This window comes from Harmonia axyridis, chromosome 1 (assembly GCF_914767665.1).
Source record: "Harmonia axyridis chromosome 1, icHarAxyr1.1, whole genome shotgun sequence".
NCBI classification, from domain to species: Eukaryota; Metazoa; Arthropoda; class Insecta; order Coleoptera; family Coccinellidae; genus Harmonia; species Harmonia axyridis.
In genome coordinates, this window is record NC_059501.1 from 47434689 (window position 1) to 47449925 (window position 15237).

The following is a 15237-nucleotide window of genomic DNA, read 5'->3' on the forward strand; positions in this document are numbered from 1 at the left end:
TTAAATAAAAACTTAAATTTTCATTTATTTAAGTGTACAAAAATTAATTCACAAAGTAAAAAATCCTATAAAATAGGATTATTTATATAAATATATTCGATAAATTTGAGTTGATTTTGGTCGTCCTACTTCAGGATCAATTTCAACATTCTAAACCAATCCTGAGGCTAAGTCCAACAATCAACACCAAATCCGATAAATTTGAGTTGATTTTGGTGCCCTACTTCAGGATCAATTTCAATATTCTAAACCAATCCTGAGGCTAAGTCCAACAAACACCAAATCCGATAAATTTGAGTTGATTTTGGTCGTCCTACTTCAGGATCAATTTCAACATTCTAAACCAATCCTGAGGCTAAGTCCAACAATCAACACCAAATCCGATAAATTTGAGTTGATTTTGGTGTCCTACTTCAGGATCAATTTCAACATTCTAAACCAATCCTGAGGCTAAGTCCAACAAACACCAAATCCGATAAATTTGAGTTGATTTTGGTCGTTCTACTTCAGGATCAATTTCAACATTCTAAACCAATCCTGAGGCTAAGTCCAACAAACACCAAATCCGATAAATTTGAGTTGATTTTGGTGTCCTACTTCAGGATCAATTTCAACATTCTAAACCAATCCTGAGGCTAAGTCCAACAATCAATACCAAACCCGATAAATTTGAGTTGATTTTGGTCGTCCTACTTCAGTATCAATTTCAACATTCTAAACCAATCCTGAGGCTAAGTCCAACAATCAACACCAAACCCGATAAATTTGAGTTGATTTTGGTGCCCTACTTCAGGATCAATTTCAACATTCTAAACCAATCCTGAGGCTAAGTCCAACAAACACCAAATCCGATAAATTTGAGTTGATTTTGGTGTCCTACTTCAGGATCAATTTCAACATTCTAAACCAATCCTGAGGCTAAGTCCAACAATCAATACCAAACCCGATAAATTTGAGTTGATTTTGGTCGTCCTACTTCAGTATCAATTTCAACATTCTAAACCAATCCTGAGGCTAAGTCCAACAATCAACACCAAACCCGATAAATTTGAGTTGATTTTGGTGCCCTACTTCAGGATCAATTTCAACATTCTAAACCAATCCTGAGGCTAAGTCCAACAATCAACACCAAATCCGATAAATTTGAGTTGATTTTGGTCGTCCTACTTCAGTATCAATTTCAACATTCTAAACCAATCCTGAGGCTAAGTCCAACAATCAACACCAAACCCGATAAATTTGAGTTGATTTTGGTGCCCTACTTCAGGATCAATTTCAACATTCTAAACCAATCCTGAGGCTAAGTCCAACAATCAATACCAAACCCGATAAATTTGAGTTGATTTTGGTGCCCTACTTCAGGATCAATTTCAACATTCTAAACCAATCCTGAGGCTAAGACCAACAATCAACACCAAATCCGATAAATTTGAGTTGATTTTGGTGTCCTACTTCAGGATCAATTCCAACATTCTAAACCAATCCTGAGGCTAAGTCCAACAATCTACACCAAATCCGATAAATTTGAGTTGATTTTGGTGCCCTATTTCAGGATCAATTTCAACATTCTAAACCAATCCTGAGGCTAAGTCCAACAATCAACACCAAATCCGATAAATTTGAGTTGATTTTGGTCGTCCTACTTCAGGATCAATTCCAATATTCTAAACCAATCCTGAGGCTAAGTCCAACAATCTACACCAAATCCGATAAATTTGAGTTGATTTTGGTGCCCTACTTCAGGATCAATTTCAACATTCTAAACCAATCCTGAGGCTAAGTCCAACAATCAGCACCAAATCCGATAAATTTGAGTTGATTTTGGTCGTCCTACTTCAGGATCAATTTCAACATTCTAAACCAATCCTGAGGTTAAGTCCAACAATCAACACCAAACCCGATAAATTTGAGTTGATTTTGGTGCCCTACTTCAGGATCAATTTCAACATTCTAAACCAATCCTGAGGCTAAGTCCAACAATCAACACCAGATCCGATAAATTTGAGTTGATTTTGGTCGTCCTACTTCAGGATCGATTTCAACATTCTAAACCAATCCTGAGGCTAAGTCCAACAATCAACACCAAATCCGATAAATTTGAGTTGATTTTGGTCGTCCTACTTCAGGATCAATTTCAACATTCTAAACCAATCCTGAGGCTAAGTCCAACAATCAACACCAAATCCGATAAATTTGAGTTGATTTTGGTCGTCCTACTTCAGTATCAATTTCAATATTCTAAACTAATCCTGAGGCTAAGTCCAACAATCAACGTTTAAGTTTTTAAAATTATTAGTTTTTGATTTTGAATAACTAAGAAACTGATTTTTAAATTTTTAAAATTTTTAAATATCACCTTATTAATAAATTTGTTTAAGAATTCTATGGGGGGGGATCAATAGAATTCAATTTACAAAAATTTGAATAAATGGATTTATATTTAAAAATCAAAAAATTTTGTAATTAAAAATTATTCTTTCAATTTTATTTTCACAGAAAAGGTTTAAATTTTCTATAAAATAAATTTTCTGTTAGACTAGAAGAAGAATTTTTTCTAAAAGTTGATTTTTCTAACAAAATAGTTTGGAAAAAGAAATTTTATGATAAATCCTTTTTTCACATAAAAAATAATCGATCCCTGTAAAATTTTGTAATCCGAAGATTTTTTCCAAATTTCATCAAATTTCACAAAATTTGGCATTTTTTTCAAAAATTTCGGGGATGGAACTAGGGGTGGGTTGCACATGTTTCATCTCATCAAAATGATCCTTTCTTCAGGCGCCCTAATAGGAATTTCCTCATACATTGGTTTTTATATCCAAGTGTTATAATTGTTTTTTAGACAATAATGTCAATTTTAAAGATCAAATTTTTTGAAAAATTTCAAAAAAAAACGAAAAAAATGCAAAATTTTGCAATTTTTTGCATTTTTTGGGTCAAAATTTGGGCAAAAAAAAATGGCCTAAAATCGATACTTTATTAGCAGTATTAATTTAAATTTTGTCTTTTAATAGGGTTTTTCTCTTGGACCCTATGCCTTTTTAATTAAAGAATTTATTTATATATATCTATAATATTTAATAATTAATAATTACTTATTAATATATAATTATTTATATATAAGGGCGAAATATATCTTACATTGGATAGTACCATTAGTAGTATTCTAGGTGCTAATTTTAATTAAATAGTTAAAATAAACATTTTTAAATATATAAAAACCGATTTAATATTGGTATCTTAAGGGATATATAATAGTACTCCCGAAAAAAAGAGAAAGAATATATAAAGTAAATCAGTATATAAAAACGACGGTGAATTTCGAGAATTTCTATATTAATAAATATTTTATATATTAATAATATTTATAATATATATATAAAGAGTATAAATTATTAATAATTAATTTAACATTAAAATATTAATATTTTATTTATATAAGAATTAAATTATAATTAATCTATAATTATTAATAATATATTAAAAATTATTAGTTATTAATAAAGTTAATTTTTAATGAAAAATTCAAAATTAATGGAAAAAAAAAAAAAAACCTAAGTATTAATGAATTAAATTATCATTAAGAAATATTATTTCTAAAGTATTATGGTATTTATCATGAAAATGAAGTTATTCTTATTTTAACTAAATCTATTAAAAATTACGTGAAAAATAGATTTAAAAAAATAAAATTAATAAAGATTTCATAAAAAATTTAAATTAAAATATCTAACAAAAAAATGTAATTTTAAAATATTTGGTTAAATTTGTCTATTTTTTGGTTGTCTCGAATAATTTTTAATTTATTGGATAAAAAGTGATCTTAAAGGGTAAAAAAATGATTTGTTAGTAAAATAAAGTTATTATGTCAATATTTTGATTTAAATTATAATTATTTTAAGTTTAATTATTACATAGTTAAAAAAATTATGTATAAAAATTTAGGATTTTCATAAAATTCGAGTAATTTTTGAAAATTTTATATAAATGCTTAAAAGGAAATCGCTCATAAAAAAAAAATCTATATTTTTTTGTTAGAAATTTAAATTTAAATAATTTTTAAAAATTGTGATATGGAAATTATCTAATAATTTTTTTTGAAAAAATTATTTGTTAGTGTAATAAAGTTATTTCGTTTAAAAATTTTGTGAAAAATTGTTAAAAATTTATCAAAATTTATGGATTTTTGAAAATTTTGATGATTAGGGGAGAATTTTTTTTTTCATTTTTCATAAATTTGATTTTTATATAATTTTGAAAATTTTTAGAATAGGTTAATTTAAATATTTTAATAAAAATAGAAAATGTTTAGTTTCGGGGGGAACTAAATTAATAAATTTAAAATTTAATTTATTTTGAATTTTAAAAAATTTAATTTTTGATTATTTTATTTTATAATAAAATTATAATTTATTTTTTTAAAATTATTGTATTTATCAAGAATTTTTTAAATCCGATAATTTAAAATATTTTTGATATTTGGTAGGCTTCAGTTTATTACAAAATTTATTTTATTAAAATTAAATTTGAATAAAGCTATAACAGTCGGCAATAAGAATTGTTACAATTTAAATTGTTTAGTATTGGATTTAGTGAGTAGGGTAGCACTAAATTTAAGGGTATAACTTGTAAATCCTTGGGGGAAAATTTTTTAATTTAGAGTTAAAAAGTTTAAGGTTTGGTTATTATCTAAGGGGACGTTTTTGACGGGAGGAAGTTACAAAGATTTGTTAACATAAAGTTTTTATAATTATAATTTATTTTTTAAAATTTATTGTATTTATTAAGAATTTTTTAAATCCGATAATTTAAAATATTTTTGATATTTGGTAGGCTTCAGTTTATTACAAAATTTATTTTATTAAAATTAAATTTGAATAAAGCTATAACAGTCGGCAATAAGAATTGTTACAATTTAAATTGTTTAGTATTGGATTTAGTGAGTAGGGTAGCACTAAATTTAAGGGTATAACTTGTAAATCCTTGGGGGAAAATTTTTTAATTTAGAGTTAAAAAGTTTAAGGTTTGGTTATTATCTAAGGGGACGTTTTTGACGGGAGGAAGTTACAAAGATTTGTTAACATAAAGTTTTTATAATTATAATTTATTTTTTAAAAATTATTGTATTTATTAAGAATTTTTTAAATCCGATAATTTAAAATATTTTTGATATTTGGTAGGCTTCAGTTTATTACAAAATTTATTTTATTAAAATTAAATTTGAATAAAGCTATAACAGTCGGCAATAATAATTGTTACAATTTAAATTGTTTAGTATTGGATTTAGTGAGTAGGGTAGCACTAAATTTAAGGGTATAACTTGTAAATCCTTGGGGGAAAATTTTTTAATTTAGAGTTAAAAAGTTTAAGGTTTGGTTATTATCTAAGGGGACGTTTTTGACGGGAGGAAGTTACAAAGATTTGTTAACTTAAAGTTTTTAAAATTATTAGTTTTAATAATTTAATTTTTTAAATTTAATTTAATTATTATTATTTCTAAATAAAGTTAATTTTTTTTTGTTTGAAATAAATTTCAACTAAATGTAGTCTTTTTTGGGTTTTAGTTAATTAGATATTTGATTATGGTATTAGATATATATATTCATTCAAGATTTATATGAATATTGTTTTAAATTTAATAAATTAGTAGTGTATATTTTTAATTATTAAAAAAATTTAGAATTAGTGATAAGATTTAGTATTTGCAATTTTTGTGCCAGCAGTAGCGGTTATACAAAAAATATAATATATATTTATTAGCTTTAATTAATAGAATTAAAAATTAAAAAAGAAATTTTAAGTTTTAAGGTGAAATTTTAATTTATTAATATTTTTAATTATGTTTTTATGAGGTTAAGAAATTATTATAATAAACTAGGATTAGATACCCTATTATTAATTAAGTAAATTATAAAGTTAAGTGATTAATAGTTAAGTTCTTTAAAGCTAAATGATTTGGCGGTATTTTTACTTTTCAGAGGAACCTGTTCTATAAACGATAATCCACGATTAAAATTACTTTAGTTAGAAACTTTTATATCGTCGTTGTTAAATATTTTTTTAGAAATTAATATTTAGATATTTTTTAAAAATTTAAATCAGATCAAGGTGAAGTTTATATTAAAGTAGAAATGGGTTACATTAAATTATATTTATGGATTTATATATTTTAAAAGTTTTATGAAATTGGATTTGATTGTAATTAAATATTTTTATTTTTAATGATTTAGTACTAAAATATGCACATATTGCCCGTCGCTTTCATCTAATATGGAATAAGTCGTAACATAGTAGATTTACTGGAAAGTGATTCTAGAATGTCAGTTTAGAGCTTGAATAAGCATCTTATTTACATTAAGAAGATAATTAATAATTTAAATTGAATTTTAAAATTTATTTAATTAATATATATATATATATATATATATATATATATATATAATTTTATTAAATAATTAGTATTTTTATTAGATTAAGAAAAATTTTATTTTATGATAGATTAATAGTACTGAAAAGGAAAATTATATAAATTTATAAAAGAAACAATATTGTGTACCTTGTGTATCAGGGTTTATTAAAAATTTAATATTTATATATTTATCTCGAATTTAAAAGAGCTATATAGTTATAAATATTATTGTTTAATAAATATTTATAATAATTATATAGTAATGAAACGTTATTCGTTTTTAAATATATCTAGTTTTTTAAGAAAAGAATTTAATTCATTATAAAAATTATAAAAATTTAATTTTTAATTTTTTGAATTTTTATTTTAATAGTTTTAGGGATAAGCTTAAAATTAAATTATTATAATTAAATATTATAAATTAATAATTTATAGAATTAGAAATTTTTACTATTTGAAGTTTGTTAAAATTTGTTATTTAATTAAAAATATTTATATATTAATTTAATTTTTTTATTAAAGTAAATTTAATAATAAAAATTATATTGAAATAATGATAAAATTAGTATTAATTATTTTGTAAAAATATAAGTAATTACGAAAGGTATAATTAAGTAATTAGGCAAAAATATCTTTCACCTGTTTAATAAAAACATCTCTTTTTGATTATAATTTAAAGTAGGACCTGCCCACTGAATAGAATTTGAAGGGCCGCAGTATTTTGACTGTGCAAAGGTAGCATAATCATTAGTTTTTTAATTGAAAGCTTGTATGAATGGTTTGATGAGAAGATAACTTTCTAAATTTTATTATTTAAAAATTTTATTTTTAAGTTAAAAAGCTTAAATTTTTTTAAAAGACGAGAAGACCCTATAGAGTTTAATTTATAAAAGATTTTTAATTTAAAGAATTATAAAATTTAAAATTTTTATTAAATTTGATTGGGGTGATAAAAAAATTAGATTAACTTTTTTAACTTTAACCATTAATTTATGAAAAATTGATCCATTTTTATGATTAAAAGAATAAATTACCTTAGGGATAACAGCGTTATTTTTTTTTAGAGTTCAAATCGAAAGAAAAGATTGCGACCTCGATGTTGGATTAAAGTTAAATTTAGGTGTAGAAGCTTAAATATTTGGTCTGTTCGACCATTAAAACTTTACATGATCTGAGTTTAAACCGGTGTAAGCCAGGTTGGTTTCTATCTTTAATAATTTAATAAATTTTAGTACGAAAGGACCAAGTTTATGATTTAAAATTTTATAAATGAATAAAATTATTATTTTGGCAGATTAGTGCGTTAGATTTAGAATCTTTATAAGTATTTTATACAAATAATAATTGATATAATTTTAATTTTGATAATTTTTATTTTAATAATTATTTGTATTTTAGTTAGAGTAGCTTTTTTAACTTTATTAGAACGTAAGTTATTAGGGTATATTCAAATTCGAAAAGGTCCTAATAAAGTAGGTTTTTTAGGAATTTTACAGCCTTTTAGTGATGCAATTAAATTATTTAGAAAAGAAATAATTTTTCCTTATATGGCTAATATTTTAATTTATATTATATCACCAGTTTTTAATTTAATTTTAGCATTAATATTATGAATTAGAATACCTTTTTATTGTTATTTATTTAAATTTAATTTTTCTGTATTGTTTTTTTTTGTAATTTCTAGTTTTAGTGTGTATACAATTATATTATCGGGTTGATCTTCAAATTCGATTTATTCTTTATTAGGAAGGCTTCGTTCAGTTGCTCAAGTAATTTCTTATGAAGTAAGAATATTTTTAATTTTATTATCATTTTTAGTGTTAATTATATCTTTAAATTTAATAGATTTTATTTTTTATCAAAAATATGTTTGATTTGTTATATTTAATTTTCCTCTAAGAATAATATGATTTATTTCAAGATTAGCTGAAACTAATCGAACTCCTTTTGATTTTTCTGAGGGTGAATCAGAGTTAGTTTCAGGATTTAACGTTGAATATAGAAGTTTTGGATTTGCTTTTATTTTTATGGCTGAATATTCTAATATTATTTTTATAAGAATAATAAGAAGGTTGATTTTTATAGGAGGAGATTTTTATTCTATTATATTTTTTTTAAAATTATTATTTTTTTCTTTTATATGAATTTGGGTTCGAGGGACTTTACCTCGTTATCGATATGATAAATTAATATATTTATCTTGAAAGGTTTTTTTGCCTGTTTCTTTGAATATACTTATATTAAATTTTAGATTAAGATTATTATTTATAGTATTAATTATATAGTTAATTAAATTTTGTATAAATCAATAGAAATTTAAATTCTTTCTTATATTTTCAAAATATATGCTTTTCAAGCTCATTGATTAATTAAATATTCATCAGTCTCAAATTTTATAAATAATTGAGTTTAATATAAAGTATATGAAATAGATTAAGGTAAAAATTTGTCCTATGAAAATAAAAGGATCTTCAACTGGTTTAGCTCCGATTCATGTTAAAATTATAACTGTAACGATAAAATTTCAAAATATAATTTTATTAATATAATAAAAGCTGTTTCTTTTTATTATTTTGAAATTAATAAAAGGTATAAAATAAAGAATAGCAATTGATATTACTAAAGCAATTACACCTCCAAGTTTATTGGGAATAGAGCGAAGAATTGCATAAGCAAATAAAAAATATCATTCTGGTTGAATATGAGGAGGGGTGGAAAGAGGATTAGCTGGGATAAAATTATCAGGATCTCTTAATATATAAGGATATAGAATAATAATATTTAAAATAAAAAATATTATAATGAGAAAACCTAAAATATCTTTAAAGGAGAAATATGGATGAAAACTAATTTTATCTAGATTAGAATTAGATCCTAAAGGATTACTAGAGCCAGAGTTATGTAAAAATAGTAAATGAATTATAATTAAAGCTGAAATAATGAAAGGTAAAATAAAATGAAATGAATAAAATCGGTTTAATGTAGCATTGTCAACAGCAAAACCTCCTCATAGTCAAATAACGATAGAATTTCCTAGGTAAGGGATTGCAGAAACTAAATTTGTAATTACAGTTGCTCCTCAAAAAGATATTTGCCCTCAGGGAAGAACATAACCTAAAAAGGCTGTAGCTATAGATATAAATAAAATAGTAGTTCCTGTCATTCAAGTTTCTGTAAGTTTGTAAGAACCAAAATATAAGCCTCGCCTAATATGTAAATATAAGCATATAAAAAATAAAGAGGCTCCATTTGCATGAATAGTTCGTATTAACCATCCTATATTTACGTCTCGACAAATATGAGTCACTCTATTAAAAGCTAAATCTACGTTTGCACAATAATGTATAGATAAAAATAATCCTGTAATAATTTGTATTATTAAACACAAGCCTAATAAAGATCCAAAATTCCATAAATATGAAATATTTCTAGGTGTAGGTAGATCGATTAAAGAGTTATTAATAATTTTCGTTAAAGAATTAATTTTTCGTATTGGTATTTTCATATTTAAATTGACGTAACGGTCCAAATTTTACTTTAGTAATTTTTACAACTGCAATTATTGAAATTAATAAATAAAAAATCAAAATTAAAAATATGTTAGAATTTGGGTAATTTAAAAATTTATTTAAATTTAAATAAAAATTTCTAATTAAATCTATTTTATGTAAAATTTCATTATTAATATTTTGATTTATTAAATATAGATTTATATTATTTATAAATATAGTAATTATAAATAAACTAATTATAATAAATATAATATATTTATTAAATTTAAATTTTTCATTAGAGGCAGTTCTTGTTATATAAATAAATAAAATTAGTAAACCTCCAATTATAATTAATATTAAAATATATGAAAATCAAAAGTTTGATCTTATTAATCCTATAATGATACAAGTTATAATTGTATAAGTTAAAATAAGTAGTCCTAAGGATAGGGGGTGGGTAAGAAAAATTGCCAAAAAATTTAAAAATGTTAAAATTAAGATTTCAGAGGGTAGTTTAATAAAAAATATTAATTTTGGAGATTAAAGATATATTTGTTTTCCTCTGATATTTTAAAAGATTAAATCTTAAAGCTGGTTTACAAGACCAGTATTTTTTTTAAATTATTAAAATATGGAAATAATTTTTTTAAGTATGTTTATTTTTAGAATTTTAAATTTTTTTATTAATCGAAAACATTTATTAATAACATTACTTAGATTAGAATTAGTAATTTTAACTTTATTTATAATAATATATTTTTACTTATCTTATTTTAGTTATGAATTTTATTTTGTAGTAGTTTTTTTAACTATAAGTGTTTGTGAAAGAGTTTTGGGATTATCTTTATTAGTGTCAATAATTCGTTCTTACGGAAATGATTATTTTAATTCATTAAATATTTTATGATAATATTAATAATATTAGTATTTATGATTCCTTTATGTTTTATAAATAAATTTTGATTAATTAAAAATTATTTAATTTTAATAAGAATTTGATTTTTTTCAAAAATTTCTTTTTTATTTTTTAGTTCATTAAATTTTTTTATAGGTATAGATTTTTTATCATATTTTTTGTTATTATTAAGGTTTTGAATTTCTTTTTTAATATTTATAGCTAGAGAAAAACTTTTTAATTTAAAAGATTTCAGTGAGTTATTTAGTATTTTATTATTATTATTATTGCTTTTTTTATTATTAACTTTTTCTTCTATAAATATATTTTTATTTTATATATTTTTTGAGGCTAGGTTAATTCCAATTTTGATTTTGATTTTAGGTTGAGGATATCAGCCTGAACGTATTCAAGCTGGAATATATATATTTTTTTATACAATTATAGCTTCTTTACCAATAATATTGTTTATTTTTATTTATTATTCAAAGTTTAAAACATTAGATTTGACTTATATTAACGTAAATTTATTTAGTTTTATTTTATATTTTATAATAATAATAGTATTTTTAGTTAAAATGCCGATATTTTTATTTCATTTATGATTGCCTAAAGCACATGTAGAAGCTTCAGTTGCTGGGTCTATAATATTAGCAGGAGTGATATTAAAGTTAGGAAGATATGGACTTATTCGATTTTTAACTATATTTTTATATCTAGGAGTTAAGGTTAATTTTTTTTTAATTAATTTATCTTTAATAGGAGGGATTTTAGTTTCTTTAAGTTGTTTACGTCAAAGAGATATAAAATTTTTAATTGCTTATTCTTCAGTTGTTCATATAGGACTTTTATTGTCAGGTTTATTAACATTTAATTCTTGAGGAATTACTGGATCTTTAATAATAATATTAGCTCATGGCTGTTGTTCTTCAGGATTATTTGTTTTAGTAAATATAAATTATGAACGTATTGTTAGTCGAAGTATTTTTATTAATAAAGGTTTAATTAATATTGTACCTTTTTTATCTTTATGGTGATTTTTGTTAGTAATTAGAAATATAGCTGCACCACCTTCTTTAAATTTGTTAAGAGAAATTTTGTTAATTAATAGTTTAATTAATTATTCTCATATTTGTATATTTATATTAATAATTATAACTTTTTTGAGAGCTTCTTATAGTTTGTATTTATATTCTTTTAGTCAACATGGAAAATTTTACAGAAGATTATATTTTTTTGAATTAATTTCTTATCGAGAATTAATTTTATTACTCATACATTGGGTTCCTTTAAATTTAATTTTATTGAAAAGAGATTTATTTTTCTTTTACTTGAATAGTTTATATAAAATATTGATTTGTGGAGTCAATGAAGTTACTTTAACTTTAAGTAATATCTTTTTGTGTAATTTTTTCTAGATTAATACTTAGGTTTTTTTTTTTTTTTTTTTGTTTTAGATTATTTTTACTTAATACAGGAAAGGTTTATTTTATTGAGTGAAGAATTTTTAATTTAAATTCAATAGAAGTAGAAATATTAATTCTTTTAGATTGAATATCTTTATTATTTGTTTCTTTTGTATTATTTATTTCTACTATAGTAATTTTTTATAGAAAATCTTATATATCTAAGGATTTATCTATTAATCGTTTTATTATACTAGTTTTTATATTTGTTCTATCTATATTATTAATAATTTTAAGTCCAAATTTAATTTCAATTTTATTGGGTTGAGATGGGTTAGGATTAGTTTCTTATTGTTTAGTAATTTATTATCAAAATGTAAAATCTTATTCAGCTGGTATATTAACAGCTTTATCTAATCGAGTAGGAGATGCAATATTAATAATTTCTATTGCTTGGATAATAAATTTTGGAAGATGAAATTTTATATTATATATTGATTATTATTATAGGGATAAAAGAATAATAATTGTAGGTTTGTTAATTATTATTGCTGCTTTAACTAAAAGTGCACAAATTCCTTTTTCAGCTTGATTACCAGCAGCTATAGCTGCTCCTACTCCTGTTTCAGCATTAGTACATTCTTCAACTTTAGTAACAGCAGGGGTTTATTTATTAATTCGATTTCATTTATTATTGGAAAACTATTCTTTTGTGTTAATATTCATTGGATTGATAACAATATTAATCTCAGGTTTAGCGGCTAATTTTGAATATGATTTAAAAAAAATTATTGCTTTATCAACTTTAAGTCAGTTAGGTTTAATAGTTACTATTTTAAGATTAGGTTTATATGAATTAGCTTTTTTTCATTTATTAATTCATGCTTTATTTAAAGCCTTATTATTTATATGTGCAGGTAATTTTATTCATTTAATAGGAGAATGTCAAGATATTCGTTTTATAGGAGGTTTAGTTTATAAAACTCCTATAACTGTAATATATTTTAATGTAAGAAATTTATCATTATGTGGTATTCCTTTTTTTTCTGGATTTTACTCAAAAGATTTAATTATAGAGGTTTATTCTATGACAAGATTAAATATTGTAATTTATTTAATTATATTAATTTCTTTAACATTAACAGTTTCTTATACAGTGCGTTTATTAAATTATTTAATATTTACAGATTATTGTGGTTTTAGAATAAATAGAACTGAAGAATTAAGAGATGAAATAGTTTATAGAATAGGATTTATATTTATTATTGTATTATTTTCAGGAACGGTTCTTATATGATTTATATTTAAGGATATCAATTTAGTTGTATTACCTTTTTTTATGAAAATTTTAATTTTAATTATAGTAATAATTGGGGTAATTATAGGTTTTGAGATTTCTTTATTAAAATTAAATTATAATTTAATTTTTTCTAATTTAATAAAAATTTTAATTTTTTTAGTATTAATATGGAATTTGCCTTATATTTCAACTTTTGGAATAAATTATTTTTTTATTAATTTAGGAATACTAAATTATAAATTTTTAGATCAAGGTTGATCAGAGTTCTTAGGAAGTCAGGGTTTATTTAAATTTTTTAAAAAAATTTCTGTTTTATTTCAGTATATTTTTAAAAATAGTTTAAAGATTTATATAATCATATTTTTAATTTGAATTATTTTGTTATTGATTTATATATTCTACTTAAATAGCTTAATAGAGCGCAATATTGAAGATATTGAGGTAAATTAAAATATTTTTTAAGTATTTATAAGAATTAATCTTTTTTTATAATGAAAATATAATGTTTTAGATAAACTATATAAATAGAAATATTAACAAATTGCTATATATTAAGTTAGAAGCTTAAATTTTTATATTTCTTTAATTGGAGAGTTTCTCATTGGAATCATTAACAGTGACTTACCTCTAGTTTTGGTTTCAATTAAATAAGGAATTTAAATTCAAATTTTTAGGTCGAAACTAAAAGCAATATTTTGCTTCTTATTTAAGATAAACTGAAAAACAGTATTTTTTAAATGCAAATTAAATGTTAATTTAACTATTATCCTATAAAGATCAGTTTAAGGCTCCTTGTTTTCATTCATGGTATAAACCTAAAATTAAGATTGCTATGAATATAAAAAATATAATGCTAATAATTATAATATTAGAATATTTTATTCTATAAATAAAAGGGATAATAAGGGTAATTTCTACATCAAAAATTAAAAAAATTAAAGCGATTAAAAAAAAGTGAATTGAGAATGGTAGGCGTGCAGAATTTTTAGGGTCAAATCCGCATTCAAAGGGAGAACTTTTTTCTCGATCTTTAAATGTTTTTATTGAGATATAATTTGCAATAATTATTAAAATTATTATAATTCTAATAATTATTAAAATTAAAGATGAAATTAAGAATATTATCTATACTTTTAAAAGATTTTTTGATTGGAAATCAAATGTAATATTTATACTATATAGATATCTACCTCATCAATAAATAGATATATATAGGAATAGTCATACTACGTCTACAAAATGTCAATATCATGCTGCTGCTTCAAATCCAAAATGGTGATTGTTTCTAAAATGATTAAAGTTTAATCGAGTTAAACATACTAAAAGAAAAATAGAACCAATAATAACATGTAAACCATGGAATCCTGTAGCTATAAAGAATGTTCTTCCATAAACTGAATCGGCTATAGAAAATGGGGCTTCTAAATATTCAATTCCTTGTAGTAAAGAAAAATATATTCCTAGAAAAACAGTAATAATTAATCTTTGAAATGTTTGATTAAAATTATTTTCTATTAATCTATGGTGGGCTCAAGTTACTCTTAGGCCTGATCTTAATAGAATAATAGTGTTTAATAATGGGATTTCATTAGGATTAAAGGTATTAATTCCTTTTGGAGGTCAAGCTATTCCTAGTTCGATAGAAGGAGATAATCTTATATGATAAAATCTTCAAAAAAAACTAACAAAGAAAAAAATCTCTGAGGTAATAAATAAAATTATTCCTCATCGCA

At 22.2% G+C, this 15237-nt stretch overlaps 1 protein-coding gene and 1 pseudogene across 3 annotated transcripts in view; both read right to left on the bottom strand.

The window, feature by feature from the left end:
• LOC123673051 overlaps positions 1 to 15237 on the bottom strand; it is a 928323-nt gene that overhangs the window by 36975 nt on the left and 876111 nt on the right. The window lies entirely within an intron of this gene.
• On the bottom strand, positions 8775 to 9929 carry LOC123673141 (annotated as a pseudogene).